Source organism: Alligator mississippiensis, chromosome 3 (assembly GCF_030867095.1).
Source record: "Alligator mississippiensis isolate rAllMis1 chromosome 3, rAllMis1, whole genome shotgun sequence".
NCBI classification, from domain to species: domain Eukaryota; kingdom Metazoa; phylum Chordata; order Crocodylia; family Alligatoridae; genus Alligator; species Alligator mississippiensis.
Window position 1 is genome coordinate 253,610,753 of NC_081826.1, and position 24,244 is coordinate 253,634,996.

At 44.5% G+C, this 24,244-nt stretch overlaps 1 long non-coding RNA gene across 4 annotated transcripts in view; it reads right to left on the minus strand.

Moving 5' to 3' along the window:
• LOC109281973 (uncharacterized) overlaps nt 1-19,420 on the minus strand; it is a 222,809-nt gene extending 203,389 nt beyond the window's left edge. For all 4 annotated transcript variants that reach the window (XR_002088819.2, XR_009461111.1, XR_009461110.1 and 1 more), the window contains exon 1: nt 19,231-19,420. This is a non-coding gene — a long non-coding RNA (uncharacterized LOC109281973). The remainder of the gene's footprint in view (nt 1-19,230) is intronic.
• Between the last annotated feature and the right edge of the window lie 4,824 nt (nt 19,421-24,244).

The following is a 24,244-nucleotide window of genomic DNA, read 5'->3' on the forward strand; positions in this document are numbered from 1 at the left end:
TCTAAAACAAAATGAGCTGCATCAAAAAACAATTCTCCCTTTATTGTTTATCAGATGCCAAGGTGATTTGCATGTTGTTATTTCAGGTGTGAACTTTCCATTGTCAGTACCTAAAGAACAGCTCTGTAAACGATCACCTCCCTTTGTTGCTATGGCAACATGGCATATATGAACAACGAACAAAACATAAGCTTTGCAGGACTAACAACAATGGAACAAACTGGCAGGCACGGAAAAAATAATAAGTCACAATGATGGTCAAAAAGAGAATAAACAAGTTTTTGCCTGCAAAACTTATATCCAGTCTTTCACAAAAATGGAAGCAGTGGTCCTGGTGTCATGAAAAAATGAACTCCACACTAGTTGTGACCAAAGGCCTCTCTAGTCTCATAGGCCTGTCTCTAAAGTACCAGGACCTTCTGGTCAACCTCCCCCTGGCTCTGGCCAAGCTATCCATCTACCAAACCAGGAAGGAAGTACCTAGCACCTATGTTTTGACAGAGGGAAAATGACAACAGTGAAATAACAGAAAGAAAGAGTCCAATCCTGATCTCAGTAAAGTCCATAGGAATTTTGCTATTGAGTTCAATGATAGCAAAATCGGACCCATACTACATAAATTGCATTTAAATTTCATTGACTTATTTCTAAGGGTCAAATCTTCCTGACTTTAATGAGAGACTTATATTAGCAAGGAAGGAAGGATCTGGCTCAGTATTTCAAGATTTACTGAGAGTGGTTTGATATCAGAGTTGTAGAGCAATAGGCCTGTGGAACTCTTTTGACTAACACAGCACCTTACATGTTAGCTGTATGTGATTAAACAACACTGCATTCTGGTTTCTACCAAGAGTTTCTTGAAGTTACAGAAGTCTTCCAAAACCAGCCTTTCAGAAAAGGCTGGCAGCCGTTAGATAATGATGTAGTTAGCAGCCTCTTTTCACGGGCTGGGGACTATTTATTTAGTGCCAGTGCTTATGGCATATTTCATTTCCAGAAATTGGATGCAGCTGGAAGATAGTGGCTTGCAGCACAAAGACGGCCATGTTTTAAAAGCTAACAGTTCATAGTGTTTTGCATCAAGACAAATTCACACAATAAAGAAACTATTTTAAATTGGGACAGCTATTAAATTAGTGAACAACAGCAACTTGGCATGCTATGTAGCTTCTGTAGCCTTTTGTAGCAACACTTTTAAATCATAATATTGCAGTGCAGCCACATAGTTCTGATTCCCCACAAACAAGAATAGACTTTGACCTCAACTTTAAAGGCATAGCATGTCTCATGAGAAAACATCAGGGTGAAGGCTGGCACAGGGCCACCAGGAATCTCAGAAAGCATGAGCACTGTACAATCCATCAGGTTCCCTTTACCCCTTGCTAGCTCTGCTGAGAGCCTTAAAAAGAATTTACACTACACAGGCAACTCTGCTGTAGCCCCAGGATGCCCCCAGAGCCCCAGATAAGTCTTCTGGGACCAGCCTGGGTGCTAACCCCAGCCTCCCCTACGCCACCAAGGGCAATTTGCCACATACCACAGCATGAGTGGAGGGGTGCAACTATGTGCCACTTCTATTTGTCCCTGGGGAAATGCAAGTGTGCACTTGTCTGGATGTGCCCTAGGAGTCCTTGTGTTCAGTTGACACTGTTTATGCCTGCAAATGGGACAGGTTCTTCCATAAGGGCTCAGTGGAAAGAAGTCTACTAGGCAGAAACTAGGTATGTTCAGTTTCTGCTGGTGGTATAGCTGGGGTTTCCAAAAGCATTCAGCATCGGCTCTTTCTGAAGTCTCTTAACACTTTTGCTTTCAACAGGAGCACTTAGATTGATGAGGTTGCAGTTAATAAACTAATGACTGTATGTTTGCTGGTGGTTGTCACAAGTAAGTACCACCAGCCCCTGCAGAACAAAGTTTTTTCTTATCCCTCTCTTCCTCCAATAGGTTGACATGCTCTCTTTGGCTAGCATTCTTCATATACCACCATTCCTGCCCTGTCATAAACAGGGATCCCCGGATTCTCCCCACTTCCTTGCTACTTGTCCCATGGGACAGAACAAGATTTGCTCTGGAATAATGCCTTATCCCTGCAAATCTCAGCTTCATGGTCCTTTCACCAGCCCTCACAGCTACAGCAGGGGAATCTTTTTCCAGCTCCAGGTAGGTTTTTCTTGGCTCATAAAAGAATTCTAGGTCCCTTCCATCTATAGAAGTGGCTAGCCTGAAGTCACTCACTTTGACATCACACTTTACTACAGGCAAACAGTAAGGTAACAAGCGACAAAAGCATGTATTCTATAGAAGCAAAGTATTATAAAAGAAAAACTAAAAGTTTGAAGATAGAACAAAGAAGGAAGCAAAGCTTCTCACCTTCTCATAGAATCATAGAGAAGTAGGGCTGGAAGGGACCTCCAGAGGTCATCTAGTCCAACCCCCTGTGCGAGGCAGGGTCATTCCTATATAAACCATTCTATACAATCCATAATCTAAACTCTACTTAAGACTACTATCAACCCTGACACAACACAAACCTAATACCCTAACCAGCCAACCTCCTGTTTCTATGAAATGTAACCAACTTAAACTCGAAAGATCCTGGGTAGAGGGCCATATCCCCACTACAAAGGAAAGCAAAATCCCTCACAGTCCATACCAATCTGACCATGAAGTAAAATTACTTCCTGACCCCAAATATAGTGATTGGTCTGACCCTAAATGGAGGGGCAAGACCCTCTTGCCAGGAACCTCCAGCTTCGATCCCAGCAGGAACATTGGCACACCCCAATCAAAATCCCCAGCTTTAGCTGTCACCAACACCTAATGCCTCTGAAGAGGGCTTTATAACCCCTGACACATGTAACAGAAAGCAGGGGTGGCAGCACCCATCAAAACCTAGGAGAATGGGAAATACCCATAGTAGAAGATAGGTGTAGCTAGCTACTCCTAAATCATTCCTGACTAGTGGCTGTCCAACCTCTTCTTGAACACCTCCAGTGATGGAGAGGCCACAAGTTGAACATGCCTAGCTCCTTCAGCCTCTCCTCATATAGATTTCATAGATTTCATAGACATTAGGGCTGGAAGGGAACTCGGAAGATCATTGAGTCCAGCCCCCCGCCCAAAGGGCAGGAAGTCAGCTGGGGTCATAGGATCCCAGCAAGATAAGCATCCAATTTACTCTTGAAGGTGTTCAATGTAGATGCTTGAACCACCTCCGATGGCAGGCTATTCCAGACCTTGGGGGCTCGGACAGTAAAGAAATTCTTCTTTATGTCCAGCCTGAAATGGTCTTGCAGTAGTTTATAGCCGTTCGACCTCGTCATCCCTTGGGGCGCTCTGGTGAACAAACTTTTCCCCAGATACTGGTGGTCTCCCCTGATAAACTTATAGGTGGCCATCAGATCACCTCTGAGCCTGCACTTTTCTAGGCTAAAGAGCCCCAGGGCTCTCAGCCTGTCGTTGTAAGATCTGTTTTCCTGACCTCTGATCATGTGCATGGCTCTTCTCTGGACTCTCTCAAGCTTCTCCACATCCTTTTTGAATTGTGGGGCCCAAAACTGGACACAGTACTCCAGCTGTGGCCTCACCAAGGCTGAGTACAAGGGGAGAATGATGTCCCGGGATTTGCTTGAGAAGCATCTATGGATGCAAGCCAGTGTTGTGGTTGCTTTACTAGCCACAGCGTCGCATTGCAGGCTCATGTTCATCTTGTGGTCAATGATGACCCCCAAGTCTCTTTCTTCCATAGTGGTAGCCAGTGTAGCACTGCTGAGCCTATGAGGATGCTGCAGGTTTTTCCTCCCAACGTGGAGAACCTTGCATTTTTTCAGTGTTAAACACCATCAGGTTCTTGTCCACCCACTTGCTGAGCCTGTCCAGGTCAGCCTGGATCATCCTCCTGTCTTCTGGTGTGGATGCTTTGCCCCAAAGTTTGGTGTCATCGGCGAACTTGGCCAGTCTGCTTCTGACTCCAATGTCCACATCATTAATGAAGATGTTGAACAATATGGGTCCAAGGACAGAGCCTTGGGGGACCCCACTGGTCACAGGGCATGGTTGACAGTTGACCCAAGGCCACAATTGGCCAGTTTCTCCAAGAGGTGGTCATGGGATACCAGATCAAAGCCTTTTTTGAAGTCAAGGTATATGACATCAATCTCTTCTCCCTTGTCCAGGTGACAGGTCACCTGGTTGTAAAAGGAAATGAGATTGGTCAAGCAAGACTTACCCACAACAAACCCATGCTGGCTATCCCTCAGGATGTTGGCATCAACCAGTCTATTAAGGATGGCCTTTTTAATAAACTTTTCTAAGAGCTTCCCCGGGATAGAGGTCAGGCTGATGGGTCTATAGTTTGCCGGATCCACTTTCCTCCCTTTCTTGAAGATAGGCACCACATTGGCCTTCTTCCAGTCTTTGGGCACTACATCAGAGTGCCAGGAGTTCTCAAAGATCCATGCCAGGGGCTAGGCTATGATGCTCACCAAGTCCGTGAGTACCCGGGGGTATAGATTGTCAGGGCCAGCTGACTTGAAGGTATCCAGCCTCTCAAGTTGTTCCTTCATGATGTCAGCATTGATGGAGGGCAGGAGATCTCCCTCACCCGGACCTCCCTGTCCCGTAGTGGGCATGGGCATCCCGTGGGACTGATGAAAGACCGACGCAAAGTACCCATTTACTAGGTTGGCATTTTCCTGGGCATCAGTTATCAGTTGTCCCATCTGGTTCAGCAGGGGTCCAATGTTGCCCTTGCTTTTCTTCTGGCTCCCCACATATCTGAAAAAGGGCTTCTTATTGTCCTTGATGCTTGAAGCTAGTTGGAATTCAGTTGCAGCCTTGGCTTTCGTGGGTTGCTCCCTGCAAGACCGGAACAGTGCAGAATATTCCTCCTTGGTGGTGAATCCCATCCTCCATCCTTTGTAGGCCTTTCTTTTTAGCCTCAGGAGGTCTGCTAGATCCCTGGAAAGCCAGGGGGGCTGCTGTGCCCTCTCACTGCCTTTCCTCCAAGATGGAACAGAATTAGCTTGTACATTGAGGATCGCTCCCTTGAGGAGCAACCACTCTTCCTGTACTCCCCTCCCCCTGGGGTCGTGGTCCCTTAGGGCCTCACTGACAAGCCTCCTGAGTTTGTCAAAGTTGGCTTTCCTGAAGTCAAGGACTTCAGTGTTGCTGATTGATTTGCCAGCTTTATGGTGGATGGTGAAGGTGATCAGCTCGTGGTCAACTAGGTTTACCATATTTCCAGTTTGAAAAAGGAGGACACCTGTGGGAGGGCAGGAGGACTGGAAGTATATGATTGTGGTGGGGAGGGAGAGGGAGAATATGATTGTGGAGGAGGGTAGTGATATGCTCATGCCCTACCCCTGTTCCTCAGTCCCAAGACACAGCCCCCCTCAGCCCTGCTGCTGCCCCTCACTCCCAACCCACAGTAACCCACCCTCTGGAACATGCTGGTACTCCTCACTCTCAACCCGCAGCCCCTTACCTCCCCAGCCCTGCTGCACATGCAACTCCCTGCTACCCCTGAAGAACACCTCCCTTCCCCCGCCTCCTCACCCTGCTGCAGCTCCAGTGCCAGCTGTCACACACATGTACACACAAGTGTATGCACACACTTACCTGCCTGCAGCTGCCGGGGCTGTGCGCAGACCATGTGATGGCCCTGCCTCCAGTCACCCTGCCCCTGCTCTCCCCAGCCCCAAGCAGCTCCTTGCTGGGACAGGTTAGGAAGTGCCAGGGAAGCAGAGGCAGAGCAAAATCCTAGACATTAGCTGATATTTAAAATAACATCTGAATGGAGATGGGCGGACCCAAAAAGAGGACATGTCTGAGAAAACCTGGACATATGGTACCCCTACATATGACTTGCTTTGCAAGCCCTTTATCATTTTGTAGCCTGTCTCTGGACCTTCTCAACTTCTCCACGTCCTTTTAAAAATGTGGAGCTCAGAACTCCACATGACATGGAAGCACTATAACCTCCAGTGGCTTGCACCTAATGCTTTCATTGATGCATCCCAAAACTGTATTCACCATTTGCAGATTCGTATTGAATCTGTGATTTACCAAGACTCCCAAGCCCTTTTCCATAGTGCTGCCATCCAGCCAGGTGTCACCCATTTTATATTTATGTTTGTAATTATTCCTTTTGAGGTGTAGCACTTTGCATTTGTCCGCACTGAACTTCGCTGTTAGCTCTAGCCCAACTTTCCAATCTATTGAGATCCTTCTGAATTGCACTCGCATCCTCCAATGTGTTTGCAATCCTTCCCAGTTTTGTGTTGTCCACAAACTTGCTCAAGAAGCTTTCTATGCCAGCATCCAAATCATTAATAAACATGTTGAACAGCACAGAGTCCAAGACAGATCTCCTGTGGGATTCCACTTGAAACCTCTTGCCACTCTGACATGGAACTGTTAATAATTACCCTTCGTTTGTGGCTACTGAGCCAGCTATCTATCCACCTTGTAGTAGTTTTATCTAACCCACATTTCTTCGATTTGTTTATAAGAATGTCACGTGGAACCTTTTCAAAAGCCTTTCTGAAGTCCAGATACTCTATATCCACAACATTCCCTTCATCTACTCAAGTAGTTGCTTTGTCAAAGAAGGAGATAAAGTTTGTTTGACACTTTGTTTTTCATAAATCCATGCTGGCTCCTTGTGATCAGTCTTTCCTCCTCCAGATGCTTGCAAATGCCTTTCTTAGGATATGCTCCAGTAAATTCTTAGGTATTAAGGTGAGGCTAAATGGTCTGTAGTTCCTCGTATTCTCCTTTTTGCCTTTTTTTAAAAAGGGGCACTACTTTGGCCCTTTTCCAGTCCTTTGGTACCTGGCCTGTCTCCTACAGCTTCATGAAGATCATTGCCAAGCACTCCAAGATCTCCCCTGACAGTTCCTTCAGGACCCCAAGATGTTCATACAGCTCTGCTGACTTGAATTCATTCAGGCCCAGCAAAAGGTCTCTGACCATCTCTCCTGTTATCTCATCCCTCAGCTTGCCTCCTTCCTTATCCAGATAACTCTTATTTGGAGTCTGGCTGCAGCTTAATTTTTTTGTGTTACTGAGACAAAGTAACTGTTGAGTAGATCCACCTTCTTTGTACCTTCAGTTAGGAGCTCCCCCTGGCTTGTTAACAGATGACCCATAGCTTCCTTGGTTCTTTTCTGGCCAACATACTTACAGAACCTCTTCTTGTTGTCCTTAAGCTCCTTTGCCAGATACAGCTCATTCTTTATCTTTGCCTTCTAGATTTTTTCCCTGCATATTCTTGCTATTTCCCAGTATGTCTCCTTGCTGACCTGCCTGTTTTTTCATTGCCTGTATGCTTTCCTCTTTTATTTGAGGCACTTTAGAGGCTCCTTGTGCAACAACATTGGTCTCTTGCCATTCTTCTTGAATGTCCATCATCTCGGAACAGTTTCTTATTGGGCTTCCAATACTGTGCCCGTTAGAAGTTTCCAGTCCTCCTGGGCACCTTTATACTTCATTATATCCTTCCATGACACCATGCCTATTAACTCCTTGATTTGGAGGAGATCCACCTTTTTGAAATCTAGAGTCTTAATTTTGCCAACCTCATGCTTTCCCTGTCTCAGGATCTGGAATTCTACTGTCTTGTGATTGCATCATCCCAAACCTATCACCTTCACATCCTCTACCAGGTCTTCCCTGTTGGTCAGGACAAGATCCAAGATAGATTATCCTCTAGTTGTATCCTCCACTTTTTGGAACAGAAAGTTGTCCTCCACACAAGTTATGAACTGGTTTGACATATTATGTTTGGCTGCATTGTTATTCTAGCAGATATCTAGAAGATTGAAGTCTCTTATGAGTACCATCTGATAGCTTTTGGACAGATTTGTCACCTGCTTGAAGAGTGCCTCATCCATCTCCTCTTCCTGATTCGGTAGCCTAAAATTAGGGACCTACCAATTCACAGCTGAAGTGGGCTTCACAGTAGCTCCCCTAATCTTGCAGGTTCCTCTGCACCTCCGCCCCCTTTGCCACCAATTGGTAGAAGGGCCCCACCACTTGCTTCTGATCTTCAGGGAGGCGAAAACTACAGTTTTAAATATGGCACTGTTTTTGCCTCACAGCCAGTAAACAGCAAACAGCGGGATCACCAGGGCCCCTCAGCCAATCAGCAATGGGTGGGGAGTGGGGAAACCTGCAAGATTAAAGGAGTTGCCACACTGCCCATTTCCACCATGAATTCAGTAGGTCCCTATCTATAATAAATCTCCACCATCATATTGGGGCTGCATCTTTCATCTTTCCTCTTCACCCAAATGCATTCTGCATTTCATTTAGCTACAGCCTAGTCCTTCAGAGTCCTACCAGTATTTCCAGAGAACTGATCCTGCCACCCTTGACAGTTGGGGACTTTGACTCACCTCAAGGCCTAGGATGATCCAAAGATCACTACTAGCTAATAGAAATCTCCTAAATACCTCCAAGCCTACCTCACCACTAACCTTTTTCAGTTTGTTGAAAAGTCTCAAAATTCTCTGTAAATCTCTTGCCTTCCTGGGGTGCCTAGAATTCTCCTAGTCTACTTCCCTGAGATGCTTTCATTATTATGGGGTCATTTTTTTCATTACAGACAATGCCTTGGGTGTCTATCCCAGCAGTAGCCCCTTCTGCCTGTGTTTATGAGTGGCAATTGTTCTTGCTCAAGGAACACAATGGGCCAGTGATCCTTACTAGTTTCAGTTTCCTCTTTTCCTTTGACATACAAACAGCACTTAATTAGAGACCTAGCCATAATCTTTGACTAAGTTGTGCCCCCAAATTGTAAAGATATATACAGTAGGGCTGTGCAAAATTTTGATGGGTGTTTCATTTTGAAGCTGTTTCAACCCATTTCGAGCTCAAAACACTGAAATCGAAACAAAAGGCTTTGAAACAAAATGAGGGCACTTGAAATGTTTTGACTGTTTCAAAACATTTCAAGTTTCGAAGCTCGGCTTACTTGCAGCTAAACAGAAACTAAGGAAAGGAAGGAGAACGAGGGGGGAAGGACTGCTCTGATATTGACATCTAGTTCCTGGTTTGATTCCCCAGCTCCTGGTTCAATTACCCCAGCTTCCCCTGTGGGACATGGGCCCCCAATCTGCATGTGAGGTTTCAGCAGGCTGCTGCTGTAGGCTGGGGCCAGTGGCAGCCACTTGGTGCAGCCCACACTGAGCACTGGGAAGACTGCAGTGTGGCCTCTGGCCCCAGCCTGCAGCAACAGCCTACTGAAACCCAGTGCACAGATCCTGGGGCCCATGCCCCTCAGGAAGAGCTGGGGAAGTGATCAGCAAGCTGAGGAATTGAACTGGTGACTAGGGGAAAGTTCAGGTCCCTGAAGATTCCCCCAGGTCCTGGTTCAATTCCCCAGCTCCCTGATCTTTCCTCCAGTTCTTCCTGGAGGGTGCAAGCCCCTGGATGACGCCGGATGACAGCAGGCTGCCGCTACTAGCTGGGGATGGCAGTGGCTCTGGGCTATTTTCCCATCCAACAGCCTGTTGAAGCCCTGCACACAGATCTGGGGACCATGCCCCCCAGGAAGAGCTGGGGGAATGATCAGCCAGCTGGAGAATCAAACCGAGAGCTCTGGCTGACTTGTGGATCCACCCCAGCTCCCAGACAGTACACAGCACCCTGCAAAGCCATGCTGCACCCATGCTATGGTGCAGCTGCCGCGCAGGTGCAAGACTGCAGCAGCAATCCCTCCTGCCCTCCGCTGTGCAGGATGGCTCTGCCACAAGCACCCAGAGGCCCCAATCACCACTGCAGAGTGAGTGGGGGGCTTTTTTTTTTTTAAGCTCTACACTCACCAGGTGCAGAGCATGTGGATGACAGCATATTGTTGCTGCTGGCTGGGGCCAGCGCCAGCACCCAAGTATGCCTGTTGCAGCCCATGCTGAGTGCCAGGAAGAACCCAGTGCTTCATCCCGCACACAGATTCAGGGGCAAGTGCCCCCAAGGAGGGTTGCAGGGCTGTGCCAGACTCTTTCCAGGGGGAGCGAGCCCCCAGATCTGTGTGTGGGATGACAGCATGCTGCCACTGCCAGCAAATGATACTAGTTTTGCTTTGAACAGTCTGAGGTGCAGTTTCGCAAAACCCCCTGCACTTATCTCCTTGAAGCTTTGTAGGCTTCATGCCCTCAGAAGGAGCTACCATCCCTGCAATTTTCATCTGAATCAGGCAATAAATGACAAAGTTATAGGCATTTTCATGATTCCTCATTATAGCCTATGGATGAAACGTGGAAATACATTGAAACAGCATCAAAACTGTTTCGCTGTTTCGACGAAACCAAATGGAACAGTGTTTCAAAACAGCAAAATGAAACACTGTCTCTTCAAAACAGCAAAACAGAAGTTGAAATGAAATAGTGCTGTTTCGCACAGCCCAACAGACAACATAATCCATACAGTGATAAAAATGACATAAATAAATACAGTTTAACATTGGCTTTTGAATTAGACCAAACACAAGCAACTCATTGAACTTCATTCCTGCCTTTGAGATGAGTTTGTAACATACCCTATTTCACACACAGACTCATAGAAAGTTAGGGTTGGAAGGAACCTCAAGAGGTCATCTAGTCCAACCCCCTGCTCAAAACAGGAACATCCCCAACTAGAACATTCCAGCCAGGGCTTTGCCAAGATGGGCCTTAAAAATCTCCAAGGATGGCGATTCCACTACCTCTCTAGGTAACCTGTTCCAGTGCTTTACCAGCCTCCTATTGAGAAAGTTCTTCATAATATCCAACCTAAACTTCCCTTGCTGCAACTTAAGACCATTGCTCCTTGTTCTGCCATCTGTCATCACTGAGAACAGTCCAGCTCCATCCTCTTCAGAACCACCCTTCACATAGTTAAAGGCTGCTATCAAATCTCCCCTCAGTCTTCTCTTTTCCAAACTAAATAAACCCATTTCCCTCAGCCTCTCCTCAGAAGTCATGTGCCTCAGTTCCCAAACCATCTTTGTTGCTCCCTGTTGGACTCTCTCCAACTTGTCCACATCCTTTCTATAGTGGGGGTCCAAAACTGGACATAATACTCCAGATGTGGCCTCACCAGTGCAGAATAGAGGGAAGTAATTACTTCCCTTGATCTGATGGCAATGCTCCTATTAGTGCAACCCACTGTGCTGTTAGCCTTCTTGGCAACAAGGGCACACTGTTGACTCATATCCATCTTATTGCCCACTGTAACCACCAGGTCCTTTTCTGCAGAGCTGCTCTTAGCCAGTCCCCAGGCTGTAGCAACACATGGGATTCTTCCATCCTACGTGCAGGATTTTGCACTTGTCCTTGTTGAACCTCATGAGATTTCTTTTGGCCCAGTCCTCCAATCTGTCTAGGTCACTCTGAATCCTAGCCCTACCCTCCAATGTATCTACTACTCCTCCCAATTTGGTGTCACCTGCAAACTTGCTGATGGTGCACTCCATCCTATCTTCCAGACAGGGTTACCATACCTCCAGGTTTTCCTAGACATATCTTCTTTTTGGGTCTTCTGATCTCCGTCCAGGCAGTTTTTAAAAATATGAACAAATGTCCAGGATTTTGGTCTGCTCAGCATCCAAGTTTTTCCCAGCACTTCCTGGCTTGCCCTAGCAATGAACTGCTTGGGGCTGGAAAGAGGGCTACTGGAGTCAGGGAGCACCACATGCGTGTGTGCATGCATATGCACATGGATGGCATGAAGCCATGCAGGGTGGTAGGACCAGCCCTAGCAGCTGGATTCAGGTAAATCTATGGGGAGCAGGGGTTGAAGGGCTAGGGCTTAGGGACTGTCCAAGGGGCTGTATGGGGCACGTGAGTCTATGTGTGTGCATGTGTGGCAGGGATGTGTGGAGGGGATGGGTGTGTGAGGGTGGCAGGTGCCTGCAGGCACTTGAGGAAATTGTCCAGGCGTTAGGGCTGCAACAGGGCAGGGGGGTAAGTGGGGAGACACCTGCCCATCCACTGGGGAAAGGCAGGGGTGCTTCAGGGGCAGTGGGGAGATGCACTGGCCAGCAGCACTAGAGCCAGTGCCCTTGCTTGCAGGGTTGGGGTGGCTGGGAGATGCTGCAGACCTGGGGGAAGCAGGGGACTTTGGGTCAGGAGTGAGGGGCACCAGCAGGACTGGGGTAAATTTGACTTGGGAGTGAGGGGCACCGTGGGGAGCAGAAGACTGTGGGTCAGGAATGCAAGGCACTGGCAGTGTCAGGGGGTTGCGAGTCAGGACTAAGGGGCACCAGAAGAGATTGACGGGGCTAAAGGTTTGGAGTGAAGGGCATCTGCATGGTCCAGAGGGACAGGGTACTGTGGATCAGGAGTAAGGGACACCAGCAGTGGGTCAGGAGTCATGGCTGGAGGAGGGGTGCTGTGGCCTGGGAGTGAGGGTCAATGGCATGGGCAGGGCACTGGCATCACACTGGTATCATATATCTGCGTACCTCTTTCCCCCTCCCCCCATGAGTGTCCTCTTTTTTTAAACTGAAAATATGGTAACATGGGGACCTTTGTAATGAAGGTCAAAACCATGCTGCTACCATCTCATCTCTTTCAGTACCATTTTTTTTTGGAGAGTAACTTGTTTTTGACCTGAAGACCTATTAAATGGGACATAAGATTTCTACCTTCAACTACACTAGATAAAAACATAAAAATAGTCTAAGGAGGACATCAGAGAGTTATTCTCTCTCTCTCTATAGATAGATAGATAGATAGATAGATAGATAGATAGATAGATAGATAGATAGATAGATAGATAGATAGATAGATAGATATACAATAGCCTCTATAAATTCATTTGACCAAAATTGTCAAACTAAGGTACAACTCTACATTATATGATTCACTTTTCATTACCTCAGTGATTCAATATAAAGTTTACTATTAAAGTATGTTTCCTCCTAACTTCTAGCATGAATTGAGGTTAAATCAAAGATTGAAAATAGATTCTTCTTTGAGGCTAGGGACAGACATCACACATAAACCAGTTTAAGTGATCAGAAACTGGTTTAAACCTGTAACAGAACAGATGTTCAGTGCACATAAACCAGTTTGAAAATGACTGAAACTGGTTTGAGATAAACCTGGTTGCATATAGTATCAGACATAACTGATTTGGCTCAAACCAGTTTATTCAATGTCTGTCCCAGACCCCTTGCTGGTTTAAGTTAAATCAGAGTCCCCCAGCATCCTGGCATGCTCTCTGGGCTGGGCAGAGCTCTCTGCTCCACAACAGAGCTGGCGTCTCCCCTCTGCTCCTTGGCTGGAGTTCCAGCAGAGACTGCAGGCACAGCAGAGTCTGCTGGCTTCCCCATGCCCAACTTCCCCTGCCCCCTCATCACTCGCTGCTTAAGTAGGGATCCCTTCCTCCTCTCTGCCACAGCATGGACCAGTATGTGGTATGCTAGCTAATGCTATGTAAGGCTCCAGCAGAGACTGCAAATACAGCATGGTCTGCCTGGCTTCCCCCTCCCGTACTCCCCCCTCGCTGCTCAAGCAGGAAATTCCCCCCTCCCTCCCATCTCTCACAGCATGGATCCCAGCCCCACGGACCCTAGGCATGTGGTATGCTATGTAATGTCAAAGGTATTTGTGTGTGTCTATCTCCAATTTCACTGGGACAAGCAAACAGAACAGTAACTGCTTAGGGCTGTTTGGAGCTAATCAACAGGTCAGCCGGTAAACTGTTTAAGAAGTTTGAAGTAATGGAGAATGACCATTGTTTTGCTAATTGGGTGATGAAGACTGTTATCAGCCTCCAGCTGGCTTGCTTGCCTGTCAGTTTGCTGCAGACAGTATGACGAAGCAGGGAGGGAGATTGAAAAGCTCTGGTACCATGCACTGCACCCCCCACCTTCGCCCTTGCCTCAGACTGTTAGCCCAGGGCTGGGGGTTGGCTATACTCCTACCCCTTGAGCAGCCAGCGGGGAAAAGCCTGGGACCATGCAGGCAGACCTCTCTAATGAGCGAGTCCTGCCAGGGCCTGGCCATCTCCCCCTCAGCACAGCTTCCTGCAAAAGGAAAGGGAGGGCTGCTCTAGTGGCCCCTGGCTTCTAGCCTGAGCATGTGCCTGAATTTCCTCAGTCCAGAGAGAATGTCTGTCCAGTTTCAAATCAGTTCAGCCTAGCCAAGTTAAACTAACCTGCAAAGAGTGAATCAATTCAGGCTCAAGCTTTTTGAATGTCTGTCCCTAGCCTTAGAGTAGCAGCAACCGTAAAGGCTCCACAAGCTATATTGTACAAGAGTTTATAAACCCAGTGGGGGAGTTTCTCTTCTTAGACCAATGTATATCATCAATAACTTCAAAGAAGTCTTTGGAGTTACACTGATATAACACCAGCATCACTTACAGGAGAACTAAGGCTCATGACTTCACATTCTGTCCCTCCTGACACTGTGCAGTTCTACTGCCTGCAATGCAGTAGCAGACTGGAATTTAAGTAAATCTGTAGGTGATTCACAAGAAGAAATTGAATCTAACTCTCTCTCTTTCATCAATTGTGACTCAGTAAGAAAGCATTAGACTTGGCACAACAGTAAGTGGCTGTGACATTAAATAAACAGACAGAGAAAGCAAATCTATAGAGCAAGACTAGAATATATTAAAATAGTTGTTTTTCTGTCCAGTGCCACACTAACTGTTCACTCAGCTATGACCCTGCTATGAGACTAAAGGGCTACATTTCTACAAATGTCTTCTTTTCTTTAATGCTGAAAAAATGATAACTATTAAGCAAAATTATTTATTCTAGTGGAGGGGAAAAGAGACCATGACCAGACATAAAATGGCCTAGAAGAGATACCACAAGTGACTACAGCCACTATTATTTATATAAAACATGATGCTGTCTTATGCAATTTATTATTCCTAATAGCAATAATCCTCTCTAAATAGTTTATTAAAGTGTCCTCAGAATCACGGTGAGCTGTTAAATATCTTCTGGTAACAGCCCATTTTGCAATGATTAGTACTTAACTCACATCTGTTTCTGGTTTTTTGTACATTATACATTTACTAAAAGTCTTTTAATTTTCTTTCCTTTCAGTACAGCTACAGGAAACCTGCTGATGGAATTATTTTTCAAAATAAAAATAGGCATAAAATCAGTTGAACTTGCTGCTGTGTATCCTTGTCTTGTCAGTCCTTACTCAGTAGTTTAATTCCAAATAACTCAAGTCACCAAAGCTGACCTCTTTCTTAAGCAGACACAATCTACATAGGCAGGAGATCTGGATTCCTGGCTGGCTAAGCAGCAGCTTTGCAGAAAAGGACCTAAGGCTTACAGTGGACAATAAACTTAATATAAGCCAATGCTGTGCCCTTGTTGCGAAGAAGGCTAATGGCATACTGGACATCATTAGTAGGACTGTTGCCAGCAGATTGAGGGAAGGGATTATTTTCCTCTATTTGGTATTAGTGAGGCCGCATCTGAAATACCGTGTCTAATTTTGGGGCCCCCACTACAGAAAGGAGGTGGACAAATTGGAGAGTCCAGTGGAGGGCAATGAAAATGGTTAGGGGGCTGGATGATATGAATTCTGAGAAGTTGAGGGAACTGGGCTTATTGAGTCTGCAGAAGAGAAGACTGAAGGGGAATTTAATAGCCTTCTGGAGCTAGACTGTTCTCAGTGGTGGCAGATGACAGAACAAGGAACAATGGTCTCAAGTTGCAGCAAGGGAAGTTTAGGTTAGATATTAGGAAGAATTTTCTCATTAGGAGGGTGGTAAAATACTGGAACAGGTTACCCAGAGAGGTTATGGGTTTTTTTAAGACCAAGCTAGGTAAAGCCTTGGCTGGGAGATATTGTTAGGGATAGTCCTGCTTTGAACAGGGGGTTAGACTAGACGACCTCCTTGAGGTCTCTTCTAACCCTAATTTTCTATGATTCTCTCCCTGGTTTCATCACTGAGTTGTTCTGTGACTTCAAAAAAAAAGACATATGAGAGACTTGTCTAAAGTAGATAATGATACACCCTCAGCTCCATAAATTACCAAGGTATCTTTCAATGGAAAGAAGTTATTTTAGCCCACAGTTTATCATCTTTCCTCTAATAACTGCAATAAAATCCACAAATAACCTTAATGAATATATCTATAGATCAAAACTTCAACCAGTATATCAATCAGCCCTGGTTTCAAATTCCTGCATTGTTAGTCTATGTCATCTGATTAATAATCTGTCTATTCCAACACAGAAACATAAACATGGATTTTCTTACTGACTTTGTTCCTGACTTACTGCTAATACTTTTTTCAAAATTAAAAAACGTGTATTAAACATCACACTAATTTGATAATCTAAGATCAAGATATTTAGGGTACCTATAAATGCAACATGTAGATTGGGAAGAACGTTTTAGGTTCAGTTCTACAAAAATCTAGAAACGAAGTGTGTGTGTTTAAAGTTAATAGGAATTGAGGTGGTTCAGCACTTCCCAAGGTAAAGACTCTTCTTTTTAAAAGAAGGTAATTGAGGAAAATAAGAATTGCTTCCTAACTTGAGTCTGATGATGTTTTCCCCTTCATTGGTTACTCATAAGCAACATAATGATTCAATTAGGGATGTCAATTAATTGCTGTTAACGTGTGTGATTAGAACAAGAACCAATTCATTTTTTTTAATGCATTAATTGTGCACATGGTTTTGGAGCCTGCACCTGGGCTCCTTTCCGCTGCCATTGCTGCTGCCTCCAGACTAACCAGTGGGGCAGCAGTGGCAGCCACAGGGTAGTGCATGCTCCGGGCTGCTGCAGCAGAAAGGGGTGGAGGAGAGCCACACACACACACACACACACACACACACACACACTAGAGGTGCACCAATATATCGGTGTCATATCGGGATGCCATGTGCAGGCGGCATGTAGAGCAGTGCCCAGCAGATAAGTTGGTGGACGGGAAGATCGAGGCCCTCACACTGAGGGATAAAGAGGGGCAGGGGCTAATGGGACCCCAGAGCCAGGGCAGGTCATGAGAAAGAGACACAGGAGGCTCATCCAGGAGCATGGGAGTGGGGAGGGTTCTCCCTGCCACTATGCACACCTCCGGGGGAGACGCGGGGGGAATGTGCCTCCCAGATTTGTGCACAGGGCAGAGGCAGGCTGCCTGCTGTGGGCTCGAGGCTTTGTTCCCTGCTGCCTTTGCCCTGGGAGCCATGCATTGCTATGTTGCGCCTTCTACCACCAGCCAGGCAGGGGACGTGTAGACAGCACATAGCTCCCAGGGCAAAGGCAGCAGGGCGCAGAGCCTCGAGACCAAAGCAGGCAGCCCGCCTCTGCCCTGCGCACAAATCTGAAAGGCACATCCCCCCCATGCAGAGCCCCAGCCCACAATGGGCAGCCCACCTCCACCCCACACATAAATCTGGGGGGCACATGCCTCCCCCAGGGATGTGCACAGTGGCAGGGAACCACCCCCCACCATGTCCCTGGACACGCCTCTGTCACATGACCTGTCCCAGCCCTGGCCCTGGGGTCCCATTCACACGAGCCCCTACCCCTGGCCCTGTCTCTGTCCATCTCTCTGTGGGGTTCTTGATCTGCCCCCATCCCACTTCCCTTTCCCCTCCACAGAGTTATCTGCTAAGTGCTGCTCTACACACCATCAGGTTGCTTTCTTGTAGGGTTACCATATTTCTAGTTTCAAAAAAGAGGACACCTGTGGAAGGGAGGTAATATGATTGGCGGGGGAGGGCAGTAATATGCCTGTACCCTGCTCCTCACTCCCAAGCCACAGCCCCCTCGGCCCTGCTGCTGCCCCTCACTTTTGATGCACAGTACCCCGCATCCTGCCACAGTGTGCAGGGGTTCTCCCTCCCCAAGCTCCAGACCCCACCTTGAGGCCCCCCCCCAGGCTCCAAACCTTACAGACACACCCACAGCCCCCCACACCATCACAAATTCCCACACACACCCCCTACACACACCCCCTACACACACCCCAACCATACAAAGTATCGGCATAATTTGCATAATTTTGAGTTGTTCTGTACATAATTTTGAGTTTTTAGCTGTGTGATTAAAATCGCAATTAACTGCAACTAATTTTTTTAATCACACAACTAATCGTGATCAAATATTTTAATAATTTGACAGCCCTAGGTTCAATCATTTAAACAGAACACAGGAAACAAAAATAACATTTTGTTTTGTGTAGATTACACAACTGTAATACCTCCTTATAAGATGTTTCTTGACCATTACATTAAGACTGTGATCATTGTTTTTATACAAATCCATCCTGGCTCACCAGCCAACCTCCCTCCTGATATTCTAGGAAACCACAAAGCAAGCACATTAGACTTAAGTAAGTGTTTCTTTTAACTGGCAAAGAAAAAAATCAGAATACAGAAACCAGACCAAACCCTTTCTTATGTTAGATGCAGGTAAACTTTTAACATTTTAAACTTTTAACACACTGGTAATATTCTTCTTTAACACACTGATAAGTCCAAGAGAACAGTAGCTGGAAAGAGATCAGTTAATCTATCCAACTGTCAACTAGGTAGTCAGCTTAGGTTTAGCACTGTAGAGCAGTTCTGAACATATGTTGCCTTTGTCTTGCACTACATTTCTAATTCTTAAGTTTGGAAATCAGATTAATTTAATGTAAAGAGGAAATCTGGGGAAATAAATTGAGTATGAATGTCTCTAACAGAAATTCCCAAATGCATGTACTGCTTTAACATCGTCTTTCTGTCTCTGGTGTTCTGGATCCTTTCGCTTTATATAACTTACACTGTTATCTCAAGCTGCTCTTTAGGGGCAGAAGTAATTAAATAAAGGAGATTTTGAAGAGAGGCTGGAAGCTTTCATAATTCTCTTTTCATCAATTGAATTATTCCATAACTGCGCACCACAGCTAGCATTATTCTTTGTTAATGTGCTTGTCCAGTGACAGCTATATTCTTGAAAATATTGAACAAAGTTTTGATTGTAGAGGAACCTGAACCCTAAACTTAATATTCCACAAAAGAAAAATAGTATACAGATGTTGTACAAATATAAGACATGAATCTGAATAGCTGTTAACTTAGGGAGTTGGAGCCTGAATCCAAATGTTACAGCTCTAATAATGTATAAAGTAGAATGATGTCTGATTCTTTCAAAATATTAAGATACCTAATCATTAACTTCTAAGATTTTATAGCATTTGATGATAACTTCCTGGCTCCCTTTGTCAATGTGACATTATAACCATAATAAACATAGGTTGAAAGGACCTACCTTCCATCTAAAGCATCAATTCTCCTTCATTCCCCTGGCATTTTTCTTCTGGGTTGCAAATTAGATTTCCGCCGTAAGGTAAGAGTGTTCTTTCTTTATAAAAGTTTTATCAAAATTGATTAAGTCATTTTTTCTGTGACAGTGTACAAGGGGAAACAATTTTCAGAACTCTTTACAAAAAGGAGAAGGATTTATTCTACTCCACTAATTCAAAAGAAGTGGATTTTACATTTGAACCTTGATGTGCAGTGGCCTTGAAATGTTTCAAAAACAAAAAAATCAGTCAGACACATTCATGTGAATATAAGCCACACAATTAGAGCCTAAGTTTCCCAAAGCTTAGGGGATCTTAGATCTAAGGTTTTGTTTGGGTCTATCCCAAAGCACTGAAAAGAAAGTTTTTTTGAGTGACCAGATGACCAATACTAATAAATAGTGAGCCAAAGGAATGATGTGCCAGAAAACAAAGATATTGTTCTAGCTCTGGGCTTCTCACCTACCACCATTATCTTGCCCTACTGAGCCCAACTAGTGTAGCTTTTAAGTAGGTTTTTTTCTTTCATCAAGGGGCAAACGCTAACTGCAGATACCATTACTAAGAGCATTTTTAAATACAGCGTGATGGCTTTCTGTGCCTCCTTTATGAAGGCATTGTCAGTAGTGTTTCAAAAATTTTTATCAACTATGTTATTCCTATGGCATCTTGATGAGTTGCATTTATGTGAACTTCTGGAAAAGAGCAACTATTATATAGTATTCTAGTTTTATTTTGCCTTTTTGTTAGTTCTTCCACAAATAGTTTTACTTTTGTGGCTCTGTTAAGATAAAGGGAAAGGCCTGTTTTCTAAAATAAAGGCTCAGTTGTGCCACTGACAAATCACCAAGGCATAACACAGAAGTCACCTCTGTATGAATTTATCTCTTCAGGACCACCTGTACTAAGAACTACCATAATTCTAAAGCCAGGGCTTCCTTTATATTGGTTGAGCACAAAGATGTGAGAAGTCGCACTAGGTAAGTTTTTTTTTCTATAGGAAATACTGAAGTCAGGCATTAAGGGCACTGAGAAAACTGCTATTCCTAGAGAAAATTAATAGAACTGTATCAGCCAGCTATTTTATGGATAGCTTCAATTAGACATGCAATATGGAACTTTCAGTATTTGCATTCCAGTTCTTAAGTTAATTTTTTCTTAAAACAGTTTAACATAGAAGTGTCAGTTGCACATTAGCTATAATTTGACTTATGTAAATGGACCATTTACACAGGCTTGAATTACTCAAACATGCAAAATGATCGAAAATATGCCACGTTCTGGACAAAAACACAGGGTGAGCAAAGCTGAATATTGCATAGCTTGCTTACTGTATAACATCATGTGTTATATATATCTCATGTGTATTCCAACTGGCTAAATTTTGACATATATATCTAGACCAGATCTTTTAGACTTAAAGAACTCTGCATAAAACGCCAGTGCTTAGGATTTCATTGTTTTTGTCTACAGAAAAATAAAAGAGCGATTCTTTTGTTGCAAAGGACCCAGAAAACCCACAACAGATGAGAATGTTTTTGGCACTATGGATTCTTATTTGAAATTTCTGGGTTTATCTTTTGAATCATGTGTAGGTGTTTGCACACCGAACAGTGCTAATATTGTGCTACACCTTTAAAAGGATCTCAGGACACCCTACTTGAATAATTACTCATTGCTCCAGATAGATCACTGCTCCAGAGCACAACTGTGACCAGCACATGTTGAAAATCATTTGCATTATTTTTGGTTTTCAAGAAGCACAGTGACATTCACTGCTATCATCTAGATTGTGTTAATTCCAGTAATAACTGTATTTTGTACCGCTTTCCTCTGAGGGGCCAGAAGCTGACAATTCGCCTTATCTGTAAGTATATGTAAGACCCGTACCACAGTTATTGGTGGGCAATTATAGAAAAGCCGCTTTGGTATTCTGTATCCAATGCATTCAATACAGCACAATTCTCTGTACAGCCTTGTGGCAAGAGGTTTAATGGTGGTACAAACTGAGCATATATGTGGCCTGTGTGTCCACAAACTAAACAGATCCAACTGCTAACACTATTCATGGAAGCAGTCTGGGGCAAGGGCACTAGTACAGCCCTGGGTTGTAAAAGATGCCACAGAACAATAACACAGATATCCAGTATCCTGCTTTTTTGCAAGTAGCCCTCAAATATAAAGTTCATAGACCTTTTTTAAAAATCTTTTCTTGTTTAATCTATGTTGCTTTTAGCACAAAAGAAAAAAAGGTTTAAATAGAAAAAGGATCTCTCAGCCTAAAAATGCTTTGGACAGCTGTTGTGCTAGGTGGCAGGTCACAAACCTCCCCAGAGGGCCTGAAAAATATTAATATTTAACAGGGCTTACATTTCACTAACTTCAGATAAATGTGGGTGGAGCTTTCTGTCACCTGAAACTCAAGGGGAGCTGGAAGAAAAATCACAAAGCATGCCAGAAGCACTTCTCACCATCAAATTCCCCAAGCAGCTCTTGTTCATTGTCAGTTCACCAGGCCTTAGTGCCAGAATTTCAGCGTTTACTCCTGCTAACATACATTTTTTAAACAAACCAGGAAATCACAAGCTCTTGCCAGGGTTGTGGTATGTCTGTCTAGACCTAGATCACTAAAATATATTTTTTGCTAAAATCACACAAGATGTATAACAAATCAAAGAAAGGTTCTAAAAACTTTCCTGGTTGCCTCTGCCAACTCTGCCTGTATTAAATGGTGCTGTCAGATTTTTAAAACTAACCATCATTTCAGGAATTAGCACTAACAATTTTTATAATACACATTTTATCTAACAATGGAGAGATTTTAAATAATGTAATTATTATTATTATTATTATTTAAACCATGCCTCAGGCTGGCATGTCCACAGGCAGGGTCTTTACCCCACTGCCTTCTGGGCAAATGCTCCAGATCATTTGTTTGCTTCCACCAAATCTCTCCCAGGTTGGTATTCAATTTCCAAATTATACATTCATAGATAAAAATACTGGCTCTATTCTTATTAGGAGGAGGGGATTCCCAAGCCCCATTTGGTAATGTCTGTGATGAGTTTCACCTAATATGAGTCTTCAATTAAGACACAAAATTCTTTACCCATGAAGACAAAGACAAGTCCTTCATTTTTAGCATTGAGGTTTTGTTAGCACCTATGATGCTTGAAAGTCACTGGTTTTCTACTTTGACTATAATGTTGTAAGAAGACTGCACCAACACCTTCCTTAGAAATCTACACTGAAACATAGTTTTGCTCCTAATATCATAGCATATCAGGAGTCTTGCCTTTCTAACTCCTACAGTTCCTTAAACCCATTATTAATATTTGCATCTCATTGGATATCTTGCCCCATAATCTTGCTCAGAATTCTGCCCTGCACAACTGGATTAGGCACATATTTATCAAATAGGCCACCATTTAAGAAAATATTTCTATCTCTTCCTTGTCTTTTGGATCAGGCATGTGAAACATGTCCCTTGCTGTGTCAACTCTTTCCCCCAGGCCTGGGCTTTCTGTTATAAATTTCACATATTACATTTTTGTTTGCTTAGCCCAGCAGCTCTGATTTTTTCCGAAGCTTTGGGTAGTGCTCTTCTATTTTTCCTCACACCATATGTTATCTATGTAGATAGTAATGCCCTCTATCCCGTTCAATATTTGCTGTAGTTTCCTGTTAAATACTATGGGGACCACATATAATTTAAAAAAAATAGCTGTCAAAGGAGAGTATTGCCTACAAGCAGGGTTGGATGTATATAAACATGTCCTCTGTTTTCCTGCTGGCACCTCCGATAAACCTCTTGACACACCATGCACAGAAAAATATTTAGCATCAACAATACAAAAAAATTCTCGCCCTGTAAGTTCTGAAAATATTCCTGTAGCAGGGCAGAGGGAAAACCCTACTCACCCTCTCCTGATCCTTCTCATTCCCTGTGGCCCAAGGAATGGCAACCAGTGGGGAAAGATCAGTATAACCCAGGACATGCCATCAGTAGTTTAAAGGCATGCGGGAAAATCCCCAGGTGCAGCAAACCCATGTGAGCCCTGGGAAGCAGCCCAGCAGGATGCAGGCTTACTGGTGGTGACTGATAACTGACAGTTAGCAGACAAGCATGCGGACTGGCCACCCCTAGGACCTGTGGGAGAATAAAAGACCAGCTGTTGCTTACTGGAAGGCACAGCAGAGATGAAGGCTCCCAGCAGCAGCAGACCCAAAAGGAGGGCGAGAGGAACATGTGACTCCCACATTTTCTGTTATCATTTACTTTTATTGCTGAACTCATATCAACATCACAGTGGTTGCGGTGGGAGTGCAGGGGAAGGTGGAGCTCCCTTCTGGTGCTGCTCTGCAAGAGAGTAGCAGGGGGCCTAACTAGCAATACAATTCTAACCATCCCCTTAAAGTGGCTGGTACGAGGAATCACTGTTTAGTCACAGGTAAATCCCTCAGTCTGACTACAAATTATGTAAAAGTGAATCACCTCCTTTTGTAATAAAACTATTTAACAACAGGTCATGTTGGGCAAGAAAGCAAGAGGTAGGAAAGATAGGGGGAACCAGGAACTTGCACCAGCCCCTAACATGCCAACAATTCTTTTTTATGTATTTGATTTCTTCAGAAGTTTCTCCTGGCTCTGTCTTAGGGCAAAGGGAAACTTCCATATGGGCATGAGTCATGGGCTGCTTGAGCTCTGTTCTATTCACTGTCTAGAAGATCCCTGTCACCTGAAGGGTCCCCAATTTTTTCTACAACTGTTTTGTTTTCTTCTCTTCAATAAGTTTGCCCCACTTGATGAGACCACGAGTCCTTTTGCCCCCTGGGACTATTACAATTCATATCCTTTCCAATGTGTTGTTACTCAAAAATTCATATATTTCTTTACAGCAAACTAGCTGACCACTATCATCTCAGAATTTCACTGGCTTTCCTTTTACTGCCTATGGCTTTTCTTTCAGTACCAATATC